The sequence below is a fragment of the Mus caroli genome, chromosome 14 (genome assembly GCF_900094665.2).
Source record: "Mus caroli chromosome 14, CAROLI_EIJ_v1.1, whole genome shotgun sequence".
NCBI classification, from domain to species: Eukaryota; Metazoa; Chordata; class Mammalia; order Rodentia; family Muridae; genus Mus; species Mus caroli.
In genome coordinates this window covers 53,627,689-53,648,148 of record NC_034583.1, presented here as the reverse complement: position 1 = coordinate 53,648,148, position 20,460 = coordinate 53,627,689, and positions in this window count along the sequence as shown.

The following is a 20,460-nucleotide window of genomic DNA, read 5'->3' as shown; positions in this document are numbered from 1 at the left end:
CCTTTGGGTTGGGGACACAGGCTCATGGTATTGGAGTTCCAGCTTCTCGTCTCTTTGCTGTTTAAACTCAGCAGAATTCTTGACTCTATGAGCCTTCATGTGCTCCTCTTCAGAAACAGGGATAATGGTAGCTATCTCACAGAGGTGTTTGGGGCTAATCTTTGTACTGTACTGACCTCATACTGGCCTGAGTAAGATTATAGCTTACCATCAGTTATGCTGCTGAGTGAAGCTCATGGGCTCTCGGGTGTCATCCTTTGAGATGCAAAGTAACACTGTGGAGCCCAGCCAAACCACCTCTGTCTTGGCCTATAGATTAGGGAGACCAAATTCCCACATGTCTGAGAGGTTCCTGGATCTGGTTTGCTTCTTCTGTGAAGCTTTATTCTGGGCTCCAGGGCAGGAGGAGGGGTTGAGACCCATTGTTCTGTCAGACCTCAGATCTCACCACTGTTGTCCTCAAGTGAGCAATGGATACATTGATTTGAATGAATTAATGATAAACTTATCGTCATCACTCATGTGGCACTGTCACTTTAAGAAAAGGAAATTATAAAGCACTTTCCCCTGCTACCATTTGACCAAGAGAGAGCCCAGGTTTGAATTCTCTATTTTTCTTTTCTCCCTGGGTCTTCTGTCCTCCCTGTCTGTCTGTTGTATGTATGTGCTCTGTGCCTATCTGAATTTTGCCTTGTGAATCTGTGCCGAAGTCTGTACTGGTGTGTGTCCCTGACAAAGTGCTTGGCTCATTCATCTATTGAACAACTCAGAAAGCATCACATGGGGAAGTAATGAGAGATCATTCATAGAAGTCTCTAATGGAATTTACAAGGGATTAAGTTACTGCCTCCAAATGACCCAGATAACAAACAAACACTATCAAGCAACATATGCATTCTGCTTCCAGTATTTATGGTTAGCTATTCATCTTATAAAGCCACTTTGAGCTTGTTGTATATTTTGAGCATTTGTTACTGTAACACACACACAAACCCATACACATACAGATATATAAACACACACACATACATGCACACAAAACCTCTTATTCATGAATCAGGGGCATGGAAAGTGTGTGTGATTTATGATTGCAGCTTGCATTAGCTTAGACTGTAGCAGTTGATTACATAGAAAATCAAAAGTCAGTAAGATTGTTGCATTGTTTTCTTAAAGGCAGTAAAATAAACAGGCTGAATGCACAGTAGGCTTACAGTCTTAAGAGACCTCACAATGTATTATTAACCTTGGGTGTGAGGTCCAGCGAAATTTCCAGTCTCTTAAAATGTAAGAGCTATTTTTATCGTGAATTTTTTACACAAATTGCCACAAAAAGGAAAAGCTTTTCTGGTTTCGGTGGCAGTTTCTATATCTTGTGAGACACACAGGAGTCTGGAACCTTAGCAGAGACTGGGCTCTGGCAACTGCCCCTTCCTGATACACAAGGAAAAGGTGGTCCTTACAGAAACAGAGTCCCCCTTCTGAAGTCACTTGTGCTAGGCCCTAACAGAATCACTTCAGACATCTGGTCTTGGAAGTCAGAGACGTTAACATTAATCTACCTGGAGCTTGAGGGGAGAAATATAGTCAGAACATAGCAGACATTTTCTGCCATGCCCACTGCAAAGGTTCTGAAGGAAAATGAAAGCAGTGTACATTCACTACCCTTCTCTTTGCTGTGACTAAAGCAACTTAGAAAGGAAAAGGCTTGCTTAGGGTCATAGTCTAAGAAGGCGATGGTCCATTATAGAGAGGAAGGTATGATGTCAGGAGTAAGATGGGGCTGCTCACATCCTATCTACCATCAGGAACCAGAGGAGAGACATGAAGTGGGATAGGCTATAAATATTAAGTTCCCCACCCGGTAACCCACTTCTTCTGGAGAGACTCCACTTCCTAAAGGTTGTACAACCTCCCCAAACAGTGCCACCAGTTGGAGACCTAGTGTTCAAACACACGAGGCTATTGGGATATTTCACAGTCAAATCAAACACGGATGCTCAGATACTAGCAGGGAAGAGGAACACAGATGGGTACAGGGCTATTGCTATGGGGCCAGGGAGGCCATATGCAAATAATCCATCGGGGCTTGAGTTAGAGGAGGTGGGTCTCCACCACTATTACCTGAGGAGCGCACACAGATATCCTTGAGTGACTAAAGGAATGCAGTCCATGCTGAGAAACCCTCCAGTTCTTACTCCAGTGAAGAGCTCTTTTTATCTGATGCTCTCTGTGCCCTGTGCATGTACTGTATCTTAGCCTGACCCCTGTCTCCTTAGATTTTAAGTTGCTCATATTTAAAATATTGCCTGACTTACTTATATTTAGCATTCCCTTAGTAGTTGATATTTATGTTTTTGTGGACCCCCGTTTAAATTGAGTGTCATCAAGGAAATACTCAGGAATCATTCCGGTCTCGTAAACAAATGCACACATTTATAAATGCATATCTAAGGGAATATATTGCAATTTGTGCTTGTTAGTTTTTTTTTTTTCTCAACTTGACACAAACTAGAGTTATCTCAGAAGAAAGAACCTTAACCGAGGAAGTGCCTCCATTATATTGCCCTGTAGATAATGTCTGTGTGACATTTTCATTGAGGGGCCAACTTACTGTGGAAAGTGTCACTACTGGGCAGGTGGTCCTGAGCTAGATAAGAAAGTAGATTGAACAACCGAAGCAGGCAAGCCAATCCACAGCATTCCTCCAGAAATACTGCTTTCATTCTTGCCTCTAGTGCCCTGCCTTGAGTTCCTGCCCCGACTTTCTCCAATGATCAACTATAACCTGTAAGAGACACCAACTCTTTCCTCCCCATATTGCTTTTGATAAGTGTTTTATCACAGCAACAGAGGAAACTAACTAGTTTTCTATGACATCATTAAAGGTAAAAAATACCTAGGTAGTGCCTGAAATCACAAAGTGGTTTCTACCCTAGCCTATGAGCTCCATGCAGGCAGAGACAGTGACTCACGGCAGCTCTTCAACCCCAGCTCAGAGCCCAACCATTGCCCTTTATAGTATACGTCATGTTCAGCTGACATTGGTGCCATTGGTTGCAGGTAAGGCCCTTGGCTGCAGTGCTTACTGCTCTCTCGTTGGTGCCTTAAAGAGAGCTGGTGTCTAGCATCTGTTCAGTTCATCTGTATTGAATATATGCATGTATTGGTAAGAGGAGACCAGTTCCAGAAGGAGCTATAGGTGGCAGTAATGCATTTTTTTAAGTTCTTTGTTTTCTAGGGCTGGTGCCAAGTGGTCCTCTGATACAGTGTCTCATACATACCCTGGCTGTGGGGGTTGGAACCAGCTACAGAATTTACACAAGCCAGCTCCTAGTGTCCATGTTTGCTCGGAAAGCAGGAGTTCATCTAACCTAGCTACTCCACTTCTGGGTATATTTCCAAAGGAATTGAAGTCAGTGTCTCAGACAGATACGGCACACATGCTCACAGCAGCTGTTGGTGTGGTGGACAGGGTAAACAGTAGGTGACATTTATATACCATGGAAAAGGAAAGGAAACCCTGACCCATGCTGTAGCATGGATGAGCCTCTAGGTTATTATGTTAAGTGAAACAAACTATCCATAGAAATACCAATCTGGTATGATTTCACATATATGAGGTACCTAGAATACTGAGATTCATAGAGGCAGAAAGTAGAGATGTGGCTACCAGGAATGAGCAGAGGAGAGATGGGAATGTATTGTTTCACAGGTACAGACACTTCGGTCATGGGTCATAGAGAAGCTGAAGCTGAACTGAAGCTTCATCTACACTCCCTAAATGCTGCTCCAGAAAATGATATGCAGGTTACTAGAGGAGAAAATCATGAGCAGTCTTGCCCATTTATGAACCCTGCAAGCTACAGTGATAACCTGCTGGGCAAGATGTGCTCTCCAGTGCAATAGTGGCACAACTGATATGATATAATCAAATGCTTTCTGATGGGATTTGAGACCCATTCCATGAGGGAACTCATGGCTGGTTCTGTAAGCCTGGTCAAGAGTCCTTGGGATGGGTAGTCATAGACTCTAGTGGGAAACAGACTATTATTGTTTTGTTAAATCGTCAAGTTACCAAACTGCCTTCTAAATCATGTTTATCTTCACAGATTAGTGTTAGGCCCAGCTTTCCAGGGATGCATATTAATGTAAGAAGCTGAGAATAAATGATGGCAGAACTTGGCTCTGGCTGTACTGCTCCAAGGCTCAAGGAAGAGCAAGGAAAATAGGCAGAATGAACGTCAGAGCAGAGGATGGGAAGATACATGGCCAAAGATGTCTTCTGGGCATGACGTTACCCCTGCACTCTTGAACACACTGCAGATGTGGTTGTCTTTGAGAGACTTGCACAAGATTGGACCCCACAACATCTCATCAAGGATGAGGGAGGGTCTTGTGAAATCCTACCCCTCCCAGAGGAACCGTGGGCAATTAGCTATTGTTGAAGAGGTGTAGCTTTGTCCAGTGGTGTATAAGTTGCCCGTACTCCACTAAGTAGCTTCTCACTTATACTTGGGAAACTGGAATTAAACTCGGTAGACACTGTAGGCTTAGAGTTTTCAAAATCTACTTCTTTTATAAGGGCTCTTAAATGCTTCAACCTCCTTTCTAGCCCACCAACCAGAGGTAGGGGAAAAGAAAGGTCAATAGGAAATGGGGAATGTGGACCTGTTTACAAGTAGTTCTTTGGAACAATTCCAGTCTTTGTTGTTAGGATACCAGAAGTCCAGTCCAAAACATTAAATACAAATCAGTAGTGGCAGTCCAGTCCAGTTGCCAAGCACCAAACATGAATCAGTAGTAGAGGTTTGATCCAGAAAAAAACTTTGAGGCTCCGCCTAATCAGCACAAGTCTGAGAAGGTGGCAAGAAGCAACCAGAATGCCACAAGATGTTCTTGGGAGCTTTTCTCTCTATGAAGACAAGCTGACAAGCAAAGACAAGCAAAGCATTGTAAGATGAACCCAAACACTGTCTGCTGCGTTCTACTTATACTCTTTCCAAACATCACATGTCTTCTTTCATATCTGCTCCAGCAAAAACATCCTCTCACAAGACGACTTCCAGAAAAAAAAACATCATGCGACACAACTGAGTTTCCAAAGAAACCAGAAATTTCCATTTCAGAACAACACATAAAAGAAGACATGGAGATAGAAAGTAGCTCGTTGAGAAGAAGAGTGCCAAGAGAGAAGAAGGGACATGAGGGAGAGGGAAGGGGATACGAAAATGACTAAAATTTGTTATATAGATGTATGACAATGTCAAGAAATGAAAAAAAGAACAGGATGAAAACAGGATCATAGTTTTTGTTTTGAGAAATTAAAAGAGTTCTGAGAATTGGCTGTACAGAGAGAATCCACTTTTTGTTTGTTTGTTTGGTTGGTTGGTTCTTTTTGAGACAGGGTTTCTCTGTATAGCCCTGGCTGTCCTGGAACTCACTTTGTGGACCAGGCTGTCCTGGAACTCAGAAATCTGCCTGCCTCTGCCTCCCGAGTGCTGGGATTAAAGGCGTGCACCACCACGCCCGGCTGAGAACACACTTCTTGCTCCCAAGCCCTTACGATGGTTTAGAAGACCTTTCTATTCTGTGGACTTTTACTCTAAGTTAAAGAAAAGCTTGCTCTCCTTTCTATGATTTTATCTGGCCCATGAGAATTTTCAATTTGTTTTTCCATGTTGTATTCCCTCAGGCGCAAGGACACTCCTGAAATAAGACCAGACTCTCATATACGGTAGGAATTCTGCCCTGCCTCTTGGACTGCAGGGAGTGCATATCTAGTCCTCTCTGGGGATCCAGCCCAGACTATGTGGAGGCAGAAGAACACTCAGGGGAGAAATTGCAGGGCAGGGGGAGCTCCACAAAGAAAGAGTGGGGTAGAACCATGCAAGCTAGCTCTTATTGAACAGCATAAACCTAACAAATCTAATCTCTGTACAGAAGTGTCTCCAGGCTTCTGATGGAATACAGGGCAACCCTGAGTGTTTCTAGGAGACAGAGTTAACTAAGGGTGGAGCTCCAGCAGAGCAGAGAGTTTGGAAGCATCAGGGGGAAGGGGGGGTATAGTGCTGAATTAGTGGGAGGCTGGGCATGTAGTTCCTAGCACCATATTCCTAAGAAAAGAGCTGGTCTTATGAGTTCAGAGCCTCTGGGTTGGTTTTACTGCTGACTGGAGATGGAAGTAAATCAAAAGGCAGTAATTTGAAGATACAGCTGCCAGGGTACATTATTATGGAATGGATATAATACACTAGACAAAAAAAAAATTATTCCATTAGATTTGCTAGAGCTAAAGACCAACCTGTAGCTCATGCCCATAATCTCATCACTGGCAAGCTGAGGTAAGAGTGCTCCCATGAGTTTATAGCCAATCTGGGCTCTAGAATGAGATCCTGTCTCAAACAAAGAGACAGATAAGTAAACTGTGTAGATGGTAGAGCTAAAGTCACCTTCTTCCTCTCTCTCATCGTCTCATTAAGTTGTTGCTATGCAGACCAGGTTAGCCTGGAATTTGTAATCCTCCTTCCTCAACCTCTCCCTCACTTGTTGGGATTATAAGCATATGCCACCATACCTTGCTTGAAAGTCCCATTTTAAACAAATCATGCTGTTTCTTACCACATTTTATGAAGTCAAGCTTGCCCAGTGTTCTCACTCAAGACACGTGACCTGATGGTGCATGTGATACCTATGCCAAGGCTGAGAACAGCACTGAGCCCCTGAAGGTGGGGTTCAAGGTATCAGTCTTGGCCATAAGTAAGATGAGGGGTTTTATGGTTCAGGAGTAGGGGGCTTCCAAATGAAGAATTTGGCAGACAAATAGGTGGGGATACAGATGCAGAACATAGGCATAACAAGTGGGTCATAACAACCTCCTGAAGCAAAGACATGGTGGCAAGGTGGTCATAGTGAGGTGGTCATAACAAGGCAGGCAGTCATAACAGGGTGGTCATGACAAGGTGGTCATAACAAGGTGGTCATACCAAGGCAGTTATGACAAGGCAACTATGACAAGGTGATCATAACAAGGTGATCATAACAGGGTGGTCAAGACAAGGTGGTCAGGGCATAACAAGGTGGTCAGGGCATAACAAGGCGGTCATAACAACCTTTTGGAACAAAGGCATGGTTACCATTCCCTGGAACAGAACCATTTGTAGCTAAGGTCAAAGGTAGCACATAGTCCAATCCTTGAGAAATGGAGATTTATTAATGGAGATTAATAAATGAGAATGAGCCTGGTTTGTCTTTACTATAAGATGGCTTTTAAGCCTGATATAGAAGCAAGATGGCTTATCAGACCAAGGGTAAAAATCTAAGCAATCCTGGCTAATGGGTTGTCACTCCCACCAATGACCCATCATTAATTGGATTTTAATCTTATTCTTACAGGTGGTCTGACAGGTTATAGTAATGTGTGAAATCCCTTTTAGGGGTAAAAATTCTCCCTTTGGCTGGTGCTTCATCCTTCTCCCTCATGAGATTTCTGGGAAAATTCCCTCTTCTTTGGGGCCCATTGATCCAAAAGTATGATAGCCAGATGAGAGACAGTGTCTGGGAACATCCCCCAAAGGCTGGTATGTCTGAATAACTTTGGCTTCCAGTCAGTGGAACTGTTAGGGAAGGATTAGAAGGTGTGGCCTTGTTGTAGGATGGGTGTCACTGGGTGCAGGCTTTCAGGTTTCAAAAGCCACTCCCACTTCTGCCTCTGCTTTCTGGAGTCTCGGCTCTCAGCTGTTCCTGTTCCTGTGCCTTCATTCCACCACCACAGCCTTCTGGAACCATAGGCTCAATAAAACACTTCCTTTATATGTTGTCTTGGACATGGTGTTCTATCACAGCAAGAGAAATGTAACTAGTACTTGTCTCTTTAAAATATATCTCCATTTCTGGCAGCCTGGTTACAATTAGGCTCTGAGGGAAGTGACCAGATTCATGAAAATGAGGGTTTTAATAAGCTCATGGTGGGTACCAGGCCCTGGGGTTCTCTGCTGGGGTTTTGGTGGTGTCAATCGGGTTGGAATATAATGGAAAGATCACAGCTTCATTTCTGAAGCTTTGCATTCACATGGAAGATTCTGGCAGAGAGAGGGCTCAAGAAGGCCCTCCTAGAATTCCTGAGGTCACATTGTGAGCCTTGAGTCTGGGCTGTATGAACCATCCATATTCTTGGTGCTGTCTTTTCTTCCCGCGGAGACAGGAATGACATGGACACCAAGGCAGGTTCATGCAGCAACTTCTTTACTTGTGGCTTTTTCTCTTACAACTCTCTTCCCCAGCAGCTTCTTCTTCCTCCGTCCTTCTTGCAGCAAGGGCTATTCTCCTATACTCCCGGCAACTGACCTCATCTCGCTCCACACCACCTCATCCAATCAGAAATCACACACACACACACACACACACACACACACACACACACACACACACGCTCCAGGCAAGAGCTCAGGTCGGTCACCGATAGGCTGACAGATCCGGATCACGAGGAATACGCATGTTTTTTCACTGCACATGCTCGGGCAAGGCAGTAAACATGTGGGGTTCAAGGGGCCTGGCAATGGGCCAGTGCGCCATCTTGGCCCATGCGGCTGCACTTGCTTCCCGCACATATTTGGCATATAAAGATTCCTCTTAGTCTCATCTCTGAACACTGTTAAAGCTCACCAGGAATTAGGACTAGGTAGTGGTACTCTATTAGTGATAATGATACCACTGATTGCAGACCTCAAAATCGCTCCACATCTAAGATCTGTGAGGAGACTGATGAGAAGGAAATGTCCTGATTCGTTCAAGGTTACACAGCTAGCTGCTGAGGAAAATACTTAGGTTGGAAGGGTCACTCATTTCCAAATTCGGCTGGGTTCTGCTGGTACCCCATCCTCACCTGAACTAATGCTGAGATCCTAGACAGTTCCCTACCATTTTGGCTCTTTGTTCCCTCATGGGTAAAATAATGAGGCCAGACGAGAAGAATACAAGGAATTAGTGAATGCCTGGCACCGTGCAGGCGTTTTACATGTGACATTGTGATACTTATGATCCGCACACATAAAGAAGCAGGAGCTTATGAAAGTCAATCCACAAACAGGCTCCCCACCTCCTCACACACACCAGTTACAATCAGACCCAATCCAGATGGGAGGCTCCAAACAAGCCACACAGCCTTTCTGTGAGTCAGCTTCCTTCCCATAGCTTCTTGCTACTGCCAGGCATGAATGGGTTAATAAATGACTCCCACCAGTGCTAGTCACTGCCTGACATCACGCCTTCCAGACATGACATCACAACTTCTTTGCAGGCCCGTCCCATTTCCAATCCCAAGCAGCGTTAAACGTCGATCAGACATCTGTCCAGTACCGAAGTTTTCATTTATCAAACTAATCAGGCCTGGCACAGGCCTTTGCCAGTCAAATAGAGCTAGAAATGACTTCCTCCATTCCTGGGCAGAAGTCCCTGCTTTGGACCTGTTGGCAGGCTCTCTCTGTGCACAGCACCTTCCATTTGTGAGCATTGTTCTCCCAAAACAGCACCACAGAACCTTCTGTGCAGAAATGTTAACATATGGATGGAGAAATAATGATTTTTAAATTTGCATCTCAATTCTAGAATACTTCAACACCAAGGAAAAAAAATATAATATACTCTTTTGAATCCTTTTCTCATCCCAGCTCACTGAAATAGTTTGGGAAGCTAGGGAAAGGCTTAGCATGTGGGGGAACTTGCATGCAATCCTGAGGACCCAAGTTCAAAGCCACAGCAGGCAAGATGACAGGAACTGGGAACTGGCTGGTCAGTCAGCAAAGCCAAAATAGCAAGCTTTAAGTTCAGTAAGAAATCTTGTCTCAAGAGAACAAGGTGGAGAGAAATGGAAGAAAGAATTGTACGTCCTTCTGTGCCTCCACATGTATGCGCCCAAGTGCAAACACCTGCGTACACAACATATACTCCCCAACACACACAACACAAACAATAGAATTTTGTCTGGATGTAATTATTTTTAATGTTATTATTAATAGTAATGACACTTTTTAAGCCAGTTAGGTGGTGCCAGCAGGATCAGAGGGAAATGCTTATCTTATTAAGTGTTAAGACAAATACCCTTCAGGTTATTTCATGTAAGACGCTCAAGGCCCACAATTCCTCAGTAAAGGGAGACTATAGAAGTGGCACAGTCTCTGTTCTACGGCAGGTGTTTCTTAAATGCTTCACAATATTTAGATGAGAACGGTGATCTTGTAGGTCCACACATCCATGCAGAGGTATTTGGGCACCGACATGAAACTAGAATCCATTCACTCAAGCGAGTTTCCTTGCCGCAAGCCGTGCACAGCATCCCCTTGAGGACAGTGGCTGCATTGTTCTTGCTGTCTACTCAGTTCCAAAGCAAAGGTGAGTGTGGGAGAGCTGCCCTCTGGTGACAGACAGGAGACACACATGCAGTATTAAAGGATATCAGCGGCTAAGAGGCAAAAGCTCAGCTCTTGTGGTTTTCTTGCTTTAACTACATACGAAGAGGACAGACCAATGGAACCAGGAAACCCCCAATCGAGTCCAGGATGGCGGCGAGCAGAGACTATCCCACAGTGAATATTTGTTGGTTGATAGCAGATAAGCCTGAGAACTGTATAGACCTGGGTTGTGACTGTACAGACATAGGGTATGACTGGATGCTGACAGCTAGCGGAGGTGACCAGAGCAGTTCTGTATGAGCAGTGGGAATCCTGCTGAGCCTTGACATTTCTCAATATTCTCTTCCCATAACTCCTTAATTCCCCCAGCACTGTAAATGAGCTGTGAGGTTTCTCCCCCTCAGCTCTCTGAGTTATCGTATTGAACTGGCCAGCCATTCTCTGCATAAAGGCAGTATAAGGGTTTAGACATGAAATATATATGCTTAGCAGGTGTGATCCATGATGCAGGAAACATACCTCAGCCAGGCATTTGTACTTAAATGAAGCAGCGGTTTGATGGTTTCCCTAGGCCCCTCGAGAGCAAATGAAGAGCAAGTCTTTCTGCAAGAGGCACCCCGGGGGCTGGGGACTTAGGAGGGAAGCAACATAATTACATGTCGGGGTTACACAGGTACCTGGCATGTTTGCCAGTCTTGTGATCTTGAAAGACTTGTTGCCTCTGGACACACCCGTCCCTTACTTGTCATTAATAAGATGGGCACCAGTGCCTAGGGAGAGATGGCCACTGTGGGGCAGGCTGGTGGCAGACACCCTGAGCACTGGAACAATCTCTCCAGGTCCCTTTCCCAGGCAAAACTCAAGGAGGAAAATGAGCAATGTTTACGTGGGGTTTCACTGCATGTTCTTTGGAGACTGACTAAACGGAAAAGTCATATTGAACCCCTGGAAAGATAAAGGACAGCCCCAGATGAAAGCCAAGTGGTTTATTATGAGGGCACAGAGTCACACCGTAGGAGTTAGGAGTCATAGAAATGAGAAGTGTTAGAAAGTTTCAAACAAACAAACAAACAAACAAACAAGCCAGAACAAAACAAAAGAAAGAAACAAACACAAACCTCCCAAAACCTAGATCAAACTGAAGCCCTAACTGGCTCTTGAAGCTCTGTGGGGGACTGTTTCAATTCTCAGGAGATACGAGGAAATGTCTCACTAACCCTGGTGAGTGCCAAGAAGTCAGAAGAGCTCTGAGTATGTTTGCCGTGACTGTCATAACACCACCAATGACAACCACCTCTCCTCACATCCTGTTTCCAATGCTCGGGCACGTTCTCATTCCAAAACCAGACTCAAACCATGCAAGGCAGCAGGGCCGTGTGGTCAAGGGAGTTCTGGGATAGACTGGATGGTGGGGGACACAGCCTGTGGGCCAGCTGAATGTTCACATGGCCAACTGTTCACTTGGCTCACAAGTTTGGAGTACTTTCTTTGTGTCAGGGTGTCCAGAAAAGGCCAGAGAGAACTGGTTAGCCAAGGAGACACGGCCATATGCAGAACAGACCCCTTCCTAAGGCTTGCTGTCTTTCTCTCTTTCCTCCGTAAATAAGCTTTCCTGTGGGGTTGATGTCACATGAGGTTAAGTGATCAGAATAAAGACCCACGAGGTGCCAGGACCTTGCATCTGCTGGTGATTTATGAAGGAGCGATTAGGAAGCACAAGGGCGAAAGTTTTCAATGAATCTAGGGAGATGCTATGCTACCTGCTTGCTTTGCCAATCTACCTACCTCAGTGTGTATGAATTAAAGATGATACATTTTTTTTTCTAGCTTGGCATGATGGCTCACATTTGTAATCCTAACACTTAGGAAGTGGAAGCAGGATCAAGAGTTCAAGGCCAGCTTGGGCTACATGAGACTTTGGTGTCATCTGTTATTCTACAGTATCGTTTTAACAACTCTTTCATGTTCCATTGTTTAAACGTTGTTCATTTAGCTAATTCTGGTCTGAAGGAACTCTGTGGCCATGACTGTTTTTAGGCAGAAGGTTTAGGAGTAGAAATGGTAGGTCAAAGCCATGGCATAAATTTGGGGATCTTAATAGATGTTTCCAAACTATTGTTCACAGTTATTCCAATATATTCTATAACTCACAGTGCATGGGCATGGCTGTGGCTCACCCCCTCTCTTCTTACCTTCACAACACGGAGTCTTATTTTTCTCAGGGTCTTGTCCAACCACATCTAAAATTATCTTATTTTTATTTAAATGTCTTCCACAATGTGGAAGAATTCTACAGCTTCCTTGGTAAGTCTGTGGCCTCTGGGCCCTGGACCTGCCTACTTGAATCTCCAGGACAGTTTGTGGCCTTTCTAACAAATAAAAGGAGACAAACATTCCTCTGTGGGTGGAGCTGGTTCTAGTGCAGCACACCATTTCTTGTAGCTCTGGATTCAGAGCTGAGCTTTGTCACATGGTGGGAGTAGATGCCAGGCTCACATGCCTACCATTGTCTGTTCCAATGCCCCACTCTCTTGAGAGTCTTGTATCTGGTGATTTCTCATGAAGGAACGACTTCTGAAATTTTCTTGATAGTGATAATCCTTCAGGATGCTTCTTAGAGGAATATTTCACACGTTGTAGTCTCTCTGAGTCAGGGTTTCCTGGAAAAGGACTGTGAAATCTATGCTGTTCACATTGTGGTAAAGTGTGCACCATTTTTGGGTGTGCAGTCTATGGCATTGCACACTTCCGCCCTCTTGTGCAGCCACCACCAATGCCCATCTCCAGAATTCTCTCATCAGTCCACATGGGATCCCTGAGCACAGTAAACCCTAACCCTCCCCCCTCAGGTCCTGACAATCACCACCTCCTTTCTGTCTCTATAAACTTCATGTGAGTCGGGCCAGGAGTGTTTGTCTTCTAGGGTGTGCTTACTGCATATAGTAGAGCATAGTCTAGGTCCATCCATTTCATCATACATAGCAGGTTTATCTGCTTGCCCATCAGTGGGCACTTGAGTGCTTCTATATCCTGATAGGATTCTCTCTCTCTCTACACACACACACACACACACACACACACACACACACACACACANCACACACACACACACACACACACACACACACACACACAGTCACACACATACACAGATACACAGACACAGTCACACATACAGACACACAGACACAGTCACACACTCACACAGACACAGACACACAGACAACACAGTCACACACTCACACAGACACAGTCATATACACACATATAGACAGTCACACACACACAGTCACACGCACACTAGCAGCAGCAGCAGCAGCAGCAGCAGCAGCAGCCACCTCTTGCCATCCTTGCTCTATTAAGTGAGCACACTATGGACTATAAACAGATGCTGACTCACTCCAGAGAGGACTCAGACCAAAGGAACAGTTCCACCCAAGTGTAGCTTGATGAATCACTGAGTTTATTGGGTATGCTTACTGGTCCATGGGAGACTCAGGCGAAAGCCCACCCCAGCATGGGTGACAAATCACAAAGCAGCACCCCAGAGCCCCTTACACAATTTACAGAGGGTCCCTTGTCTGCAAAGTGCTGGTGCTGATAGAATCTGTAGCCGTCTACGTTTCCTCAGTTTTATCATTTTTGTGGGTTTCCCCAGTCTTATAAGTTCTATAAGCATCCTAAGTTTTGGGGCCTGCTCCATGCTCCAGGAGGGAATGTTGAGTTTAGAGGCAATGGCTACACAGCCAATCAAGGCAACCTTCTTAGACTCAATGAGCATTCAGTTATAACCATAACCTTACCTGTGAAGAGAAGAGAGTAATTGTAGTTCACCAGGTTTAGTGAAGAAGGTTTCTTAATTCATAGCAAATGCAGTCCTTTGCAAGGTTGCTCGGGTGTCATTGTCTAAAGCAGTGCCAGGCTTCCTGCCTCACACAGCTTTGCTCTCAGACTCGAGGCTCTCTCTGCACCTTATGCTTGGAGTCATGGGGCACAGCACGTTCCTGAGCAAGTGAATTACAGCAGGTGCTGTCCCCTGCTTTGGTTCCCTGTGCTCTGCTGTGCTTCTATGTGATACATAAGCCCCACTTTTTGAAACATCTTCATAGGGATGCCATGGAGAAATGATAGTAAACTGGATGTCTGGCCACCTTAAATAACTGGGAACATGGCCACTTCTCATTAGCGTACACGCATGGCTGCAGCTGCCTTCCCTCTACCTTGGATGCTTATCTGTGCAGTTTCATTCTCTTCCCCATCATGACTCATTGCCGTAGCCGAGCGAGGGGAGCTGGAGCTCCTCCATCCACTAGCATATGTCAGCTGCCCTGACACTGAGCCACAGAAGCAGCCAATACCTTACCGCAAAGGACATGCTGGTATGAAACACCTGAGGGGGGCGGGGATGCCCCTCTCCTCACATCCTTGAAGGTTGCTGAAGGAGACACCTGGGAGAGGTCTTTGCCCAGGAAGCTAAAGGGTACTGGCACCTTCTTGTGAAAATCTAGAGTGTAGGTTTTCCCTCTACAACCTACTTCTGGTCCAGAACAAGGAAACCTTTTCTTTCTCTGCTTTTGTTTTTTGTTTTTCTCTTTTCCAAAAGCATGTATGAGATCAAGCCATCCACTAGAGATTTCTGACTGTTCCCACCTACGCTCCAGAGATTTGCAGACTACAAGACTGGTTATGAACATAGAGTCCGGGCTGGATGCAAACCTGTAACCCTAAAGAAGCTATTTCTCAGCTTTCCATTCAGCACTGGGACACTGTGTGGGCGAGTTCTGGTAGACAGGAGATGATTAAACAACAAAGGAGAGGGCCAACCCCCTGCCTCCTGACTAAAACAAGTACACTTCATTTTGGAGACACTGTTAAGAGTGTAGACAACAGCAAGTGAGCCTAGGGTTCCAGAGAACAGTGAACTAGAAGGAACGTGGGCTTCTGGGAGTTCACGTGAGGAGAGGCATTTATCTGTCCTGGATTATCATTGCCCTGGATTAGAAAAGGGAAATACATTTTATATCATTTAGAGAAGCCAAACTGAATTCTAAGATTACACTCTTCACATAGAGAGGAGAGGGAAAGACAAATGGGAGGACAGATGAGGGCTGAGAGGAGACACAGGATAAGGCGGAGTGGGAGACTTGATCTTGTTCCAGCACCACAAGCCACCAGGCTAAGCACTGTGCCTGCACATTGGATAGGCAGACCCTGTGATTCTGCTGTGGACGGTAGAGAAAGTGGACATAATCAGAAGAGTACATTCTTCCCTGGAAGTTCTGGTACGATGTCATAGCGAGTGGCTTGGAAATAATTACGAATGAGGTTGGGTTCCTAAATCTTGTCTTCCTAAGCATTAGGTAACCAACTCCTAATTATTCATATTCTTTTTACATTTTGTGGAAATGTCACCCATTCCTCCAATGATTTATAGATTTACTTTGAATAATATATTCCTTTTTACCATTAATCTCAGCCGAATTCATTTACAAAAAAAATTAAATGACTGGGTATATATAATTTACTCAAAGTCTAATATAAATGACTTAGCGATTAGTCCTCAAAAGGAAAGTGTGGGAGCTGGAGATAGGGCTCAACATCTTGTTCTGTTCTTCTGGAGATTAAATTTGAGCCCTAGCACCCATTCCAAGAGGCTCACATCTGTAACTACAGCTCCAAGGTGTCTGAACACACACACACACACACACCCTCCCATCTCCCGTCAAACTGTATATGGTGTTATCAGGGGACAGACTCATCACAGTCTGCCCACACTGAGGTTTCTGCCTCTGGCAAAGAGCTTGCCCGGGCAAGCCACCAGAACTCTTCCAGCAGCTACAGGCAGAGAGCCTCTTCACACTCAGTTGGACTCTGGAAGGACACCTTCCTTGCAGCTGCTTCTGAGAGCAGAGGCTCTGTTCTCGGAGCTATGGGTTCCAGACCAGCTGGAAACTGCTAGGAATTGCACTGCAGGGAATAGCCCTGGGCTGGCTTAACTCTGCTGTTACTTAAGAGTTCAAACTTACATTTTAACCCATTTAAAAGTGTTTGCTCATCTGTTCCAGGGGGCTCCAAGCCCACCAGGAAGCAGGATGATAAAGCTATCTACTGCTCTGCTTTTACTGTGGAAGGAGGAGGTGCTTAGATGGGAGGCTTAGATGTGCTCTGTTCGCAGGGGCACAGGTTTTACTGGATAAAGATGATTTTCATGTCATTTGGTCAAAGATTGAAGCAAATACAGCACTGATCTCTGTGCCGGGAAAGCTATGCACAAGGAGAGTTTTTTCCTTGCCATTCGGCACAATCAGAAAGTGGAATGTTCCAGTAGGCTGTGCAAATGGACCACCATGACACGCTATCCATGTTGTCGAACTCTGTAATCTTATCCTTCATTAACTATTCAGAAGAGGAATTTGATCATTTCCTTCTCTCGGTATCCCCTTCTTCCTCCACAGTCTTCCTTTGGCCCCTCAACTGCCCAGCTCTGACATTTTATTTACCTCTGGGAAGCACTGAGTTGCCTTCCCATCAGGAACAGGATAACAGGGATTCCCCGACCTGATCCTGGGGACAAAACCATTTGGCAGTTTGTTGTCACTGCTGTTGTTTTTCAGGTCAGCCTTCTCTTTAGGGAGTGCAGGTACTGGCCAGTGTGGTTGGAAGAGCCACACCTTTGGGATGGCATCCCACTGTGGTTCCAGGCTATTCCACAATGGCAGCTATGCACCAGGTTGTAGGGAGGGGGGTGAGGTGCTCACTGGAATCCTGCCAGAAAGGGAAAGGTGTGGGGCAGGTGGCCTATGAGCAGCTGGCTGCCCCAGACAGGGCAACCAACTGGCATCTGGGAAATAGACCCTTCTCACGGTACTGGGAGAACCCAGCAGTATCTATCTCATCTGATCATTTAGGGGCCTGTCTCAGACTGTGGGCCTTTATAAATATCAAAGCACAACAGGCCTCCTGAATTGGCTGAACCCAAAGCATTTGCCTGGGAGATGAGTTTAACAACTGTCAGGCAGGTGCAATAAGATAGAAACCATGGTGATATTTTACACGAATATAATGCTACCTTTGATGGACACAATAGGACAGTTAGTGCTCTCTCCACCTTATCTCATCTTGTTGCCTTCTGTTTATTTTCTAATTGGGTATCCTTGAGATAAACATATTTCTAACATGCTCGTGATCTAATAGGATCACCCCCTCTTTCTAGGCAAGAGAACCAAATCCTGTATTCTTTGGTCGGGTCTTGCCAACGAACACAGTATTATTAACTGCATTTATCATGTGGTACACTTGATCTCTGGACTTACCTTATATATCTGCACACTTTCACATCCACCAGGAAGGAGAAACAGCCCAAATATCTGCTGACCAATGAATAGAAAAAGAAACTGCTCCAGCGGAATATGATTCTGTCTCAGGAAAGACTGTCATGCCATTTGCCACAATATTCATGGCCCTGAGGGGGGGAGGGGGGGGACCAGGCTAAGACAGCATGAAAGCTGCCTCACAACCACACGTATAGGTAGAATTTGAAAGTTGGATGTGTAGAAATGGAAAATAAACTATGGTGGGAAGAGAAGTGGAAACAGGGAGTTGAATGTGCTGTTGTTGTGGTGTGAATAGGAACTGCCACCCCCAATGGGCTCCTGCATGCAAGGCTTAGTTCTCATTGTAGCAGGTTTGAGAACTGGAGCTTGGGAAGGTTGTCAGGTCATGGGGGTCATGACGTCATAGATGAATTAACCCACGGATAGCTTTATAATTCAATGGCATTTTGAGAAAGCAGCACAATTAAAAGGTAGGTCAAGCTGGAGCAAGAAAGAACTGGGGGCCTTTGAAGTGTGTGTCTTGCCCACCGCACTACAGTCTTTCATTGCTTCTTGGCTACTGTGGGGTGAACAGCTTTCTTTCCACAGATCCTGCTGCCTAGATAACTATTCTCACTTCAGGACCAAAGAAACAAATCTTAATGACTGTGAGCCTAAGTAAGACTTTCCCTCAGTTGTCTTGTCATGTCAATGAAACACTAACCACGATGGTTAATTCTAACTGTCCGAGTGTCTGTCTGTGGGGTTGTCGAGATCAGGTTGTGTGTTGGGGATTGTCTCCATTGTTCTAATTGATATGGGGAGATCCAACTGGAAAGTGGATGGCACCATCCCCTGGTTTGGGGTCCTGGACCCCAAGAGATGAGTGGAGGATGTTATCCATTCCACTCTGCTCTCAACTGTGGGTGTGCTGTGGCCAGCTGTTTTAATGTCCTCCCTTGGCTCTCCTGCTGGGATGAACTGAAACCTGGAACTGTGCACTAAAATAAGCTGCTTCTCTCCTAAGCTGTTGTTTGTTGGGGTAACACAGCATCAGAAGTAACAGTGGAGTACCAGCTAACACCACAACACAGCTACCTGATTTAAACATTACAAGAGCTGCACGGGATAGGTATGTGTGTGTGTGTGTGTGTGTGTGTGTGTGCGCTCTGTTTCTGAGTCCAGGTTTCTCTGTGTAGCTCTGGCTGTCCTGGACTCCCTTTGTGGACCAGGCTGGCCTCAGACTCAGAGACGGACCGGCTTCTGCCTCCCAAGTACTGGGACCAAAGATGTGTGCCACCACTCCCGGGCTAAAGGAGTGTATACTTTTGATGACACAGATTCAATATACTAAGCACTGTGGGGTGAGCAGATAAAGAACTTTTGCAGAGGAGGGATTTAAAACTCCACAAGCTTAAATAATTATCCCAAGCTGGTGACCATTCAAGCCATGATCTGAATGTCTGCATTCTTTCCTGCCCTGCTGCTTGGCCCAGTAGGTTGTCAGCTGTGCAAGATGAGGCTCACTTGGAGTCGGCAGACCTCAGAGTCACCCCGTTCTGTTCATGCTACCTACTGGTTCCCTTGACTTCGCTGTTGAGATCTGTGGCTGGTGCAGTGGGGATTCCATTTTGGGCATTGTAAGAATGTATTATTCTAAAGCCAGGCAAAGCTTATTACACAGACTAACTTTAGGCAGGTTCTCTGCTCAAGTCTCAAGGCTTGGACAGCTCCGCAAACAGCACGTCTGTTGGAGCGCAGAGCCTAGCCCAGCTGGAATGAAGCAGCTTGGTTTGGGAGGACAGAGCTGATGAATTTTCTCTTCTTAGGAGGTACCTGTCCAGAGCTCGTCACGATTCAAGAGAAGATGGAGCCTGGAGGACCAGACTTGAGGTTTGAAGGCATTTGTGTAGTTTTCAAAACACACTTTGTAAAACCACGGGGTGAGTCACACCATTTCTTCCAGCTGAGACCATTAGAAAATCTAAGCAACTCAAGGTTGAGAAACCACCCATCTAGATGCACTTCCTTCATCCTCCAGAGAAGACACCCTTCTGTCTTCCTGAACACCCTAGAGGTTAGTCAAAGACATAGCTTTGGGCGCAGGGCTGGCACAGGAGATGATTAAAGCCTCCTATTGATTTGTGTCTATTGTTGATGCTTTGTTGGTGTGAAGTGCTCTGCAGGTGGACAGCCATATATATTTTTTCTCAATGTTCCACTTCTTTTTTTATTCTTATGCTGGGTGGTGGTGGTGCACGCCTTTGGTCCCAGCACTTGGGAGGCAGAGGCAGGCGGATTTCTCAGTTTGAGGCCAGCCTGGTCTACAGAGTGAGTTCCAAAACAGCCAGAGCTATGAAGAGAAACCCTGTCTCATAAAAAAAAAACCCAAAAAATAAAATAAAATAAAATAAAATAAAATAAAATAAAATGGTTATTACATTTATTTAAATGTGTGTACGGATGCATGCTGGAATATATCTTAGTCTTTGTATCTTTTTATATCTATTGTATGTGCATATGTGTCTCTCTGTGTGTGCTTATGGATATGTACAAACATTATTGAATGTGTCATTGTGTTTGTCTCTATGTGTGTGCATGAGCATGCTTGAATATGTCTCTCTGTGTGTGTCTGTGTGTCTGTGTGTGTTCATGAGCATGCTTAAACATGCCCGTATGTGCACAAGTGCATGTGTGTGCATGTACATGTGTGTCTATGTGTGTGTGTATAAGTGTGCATA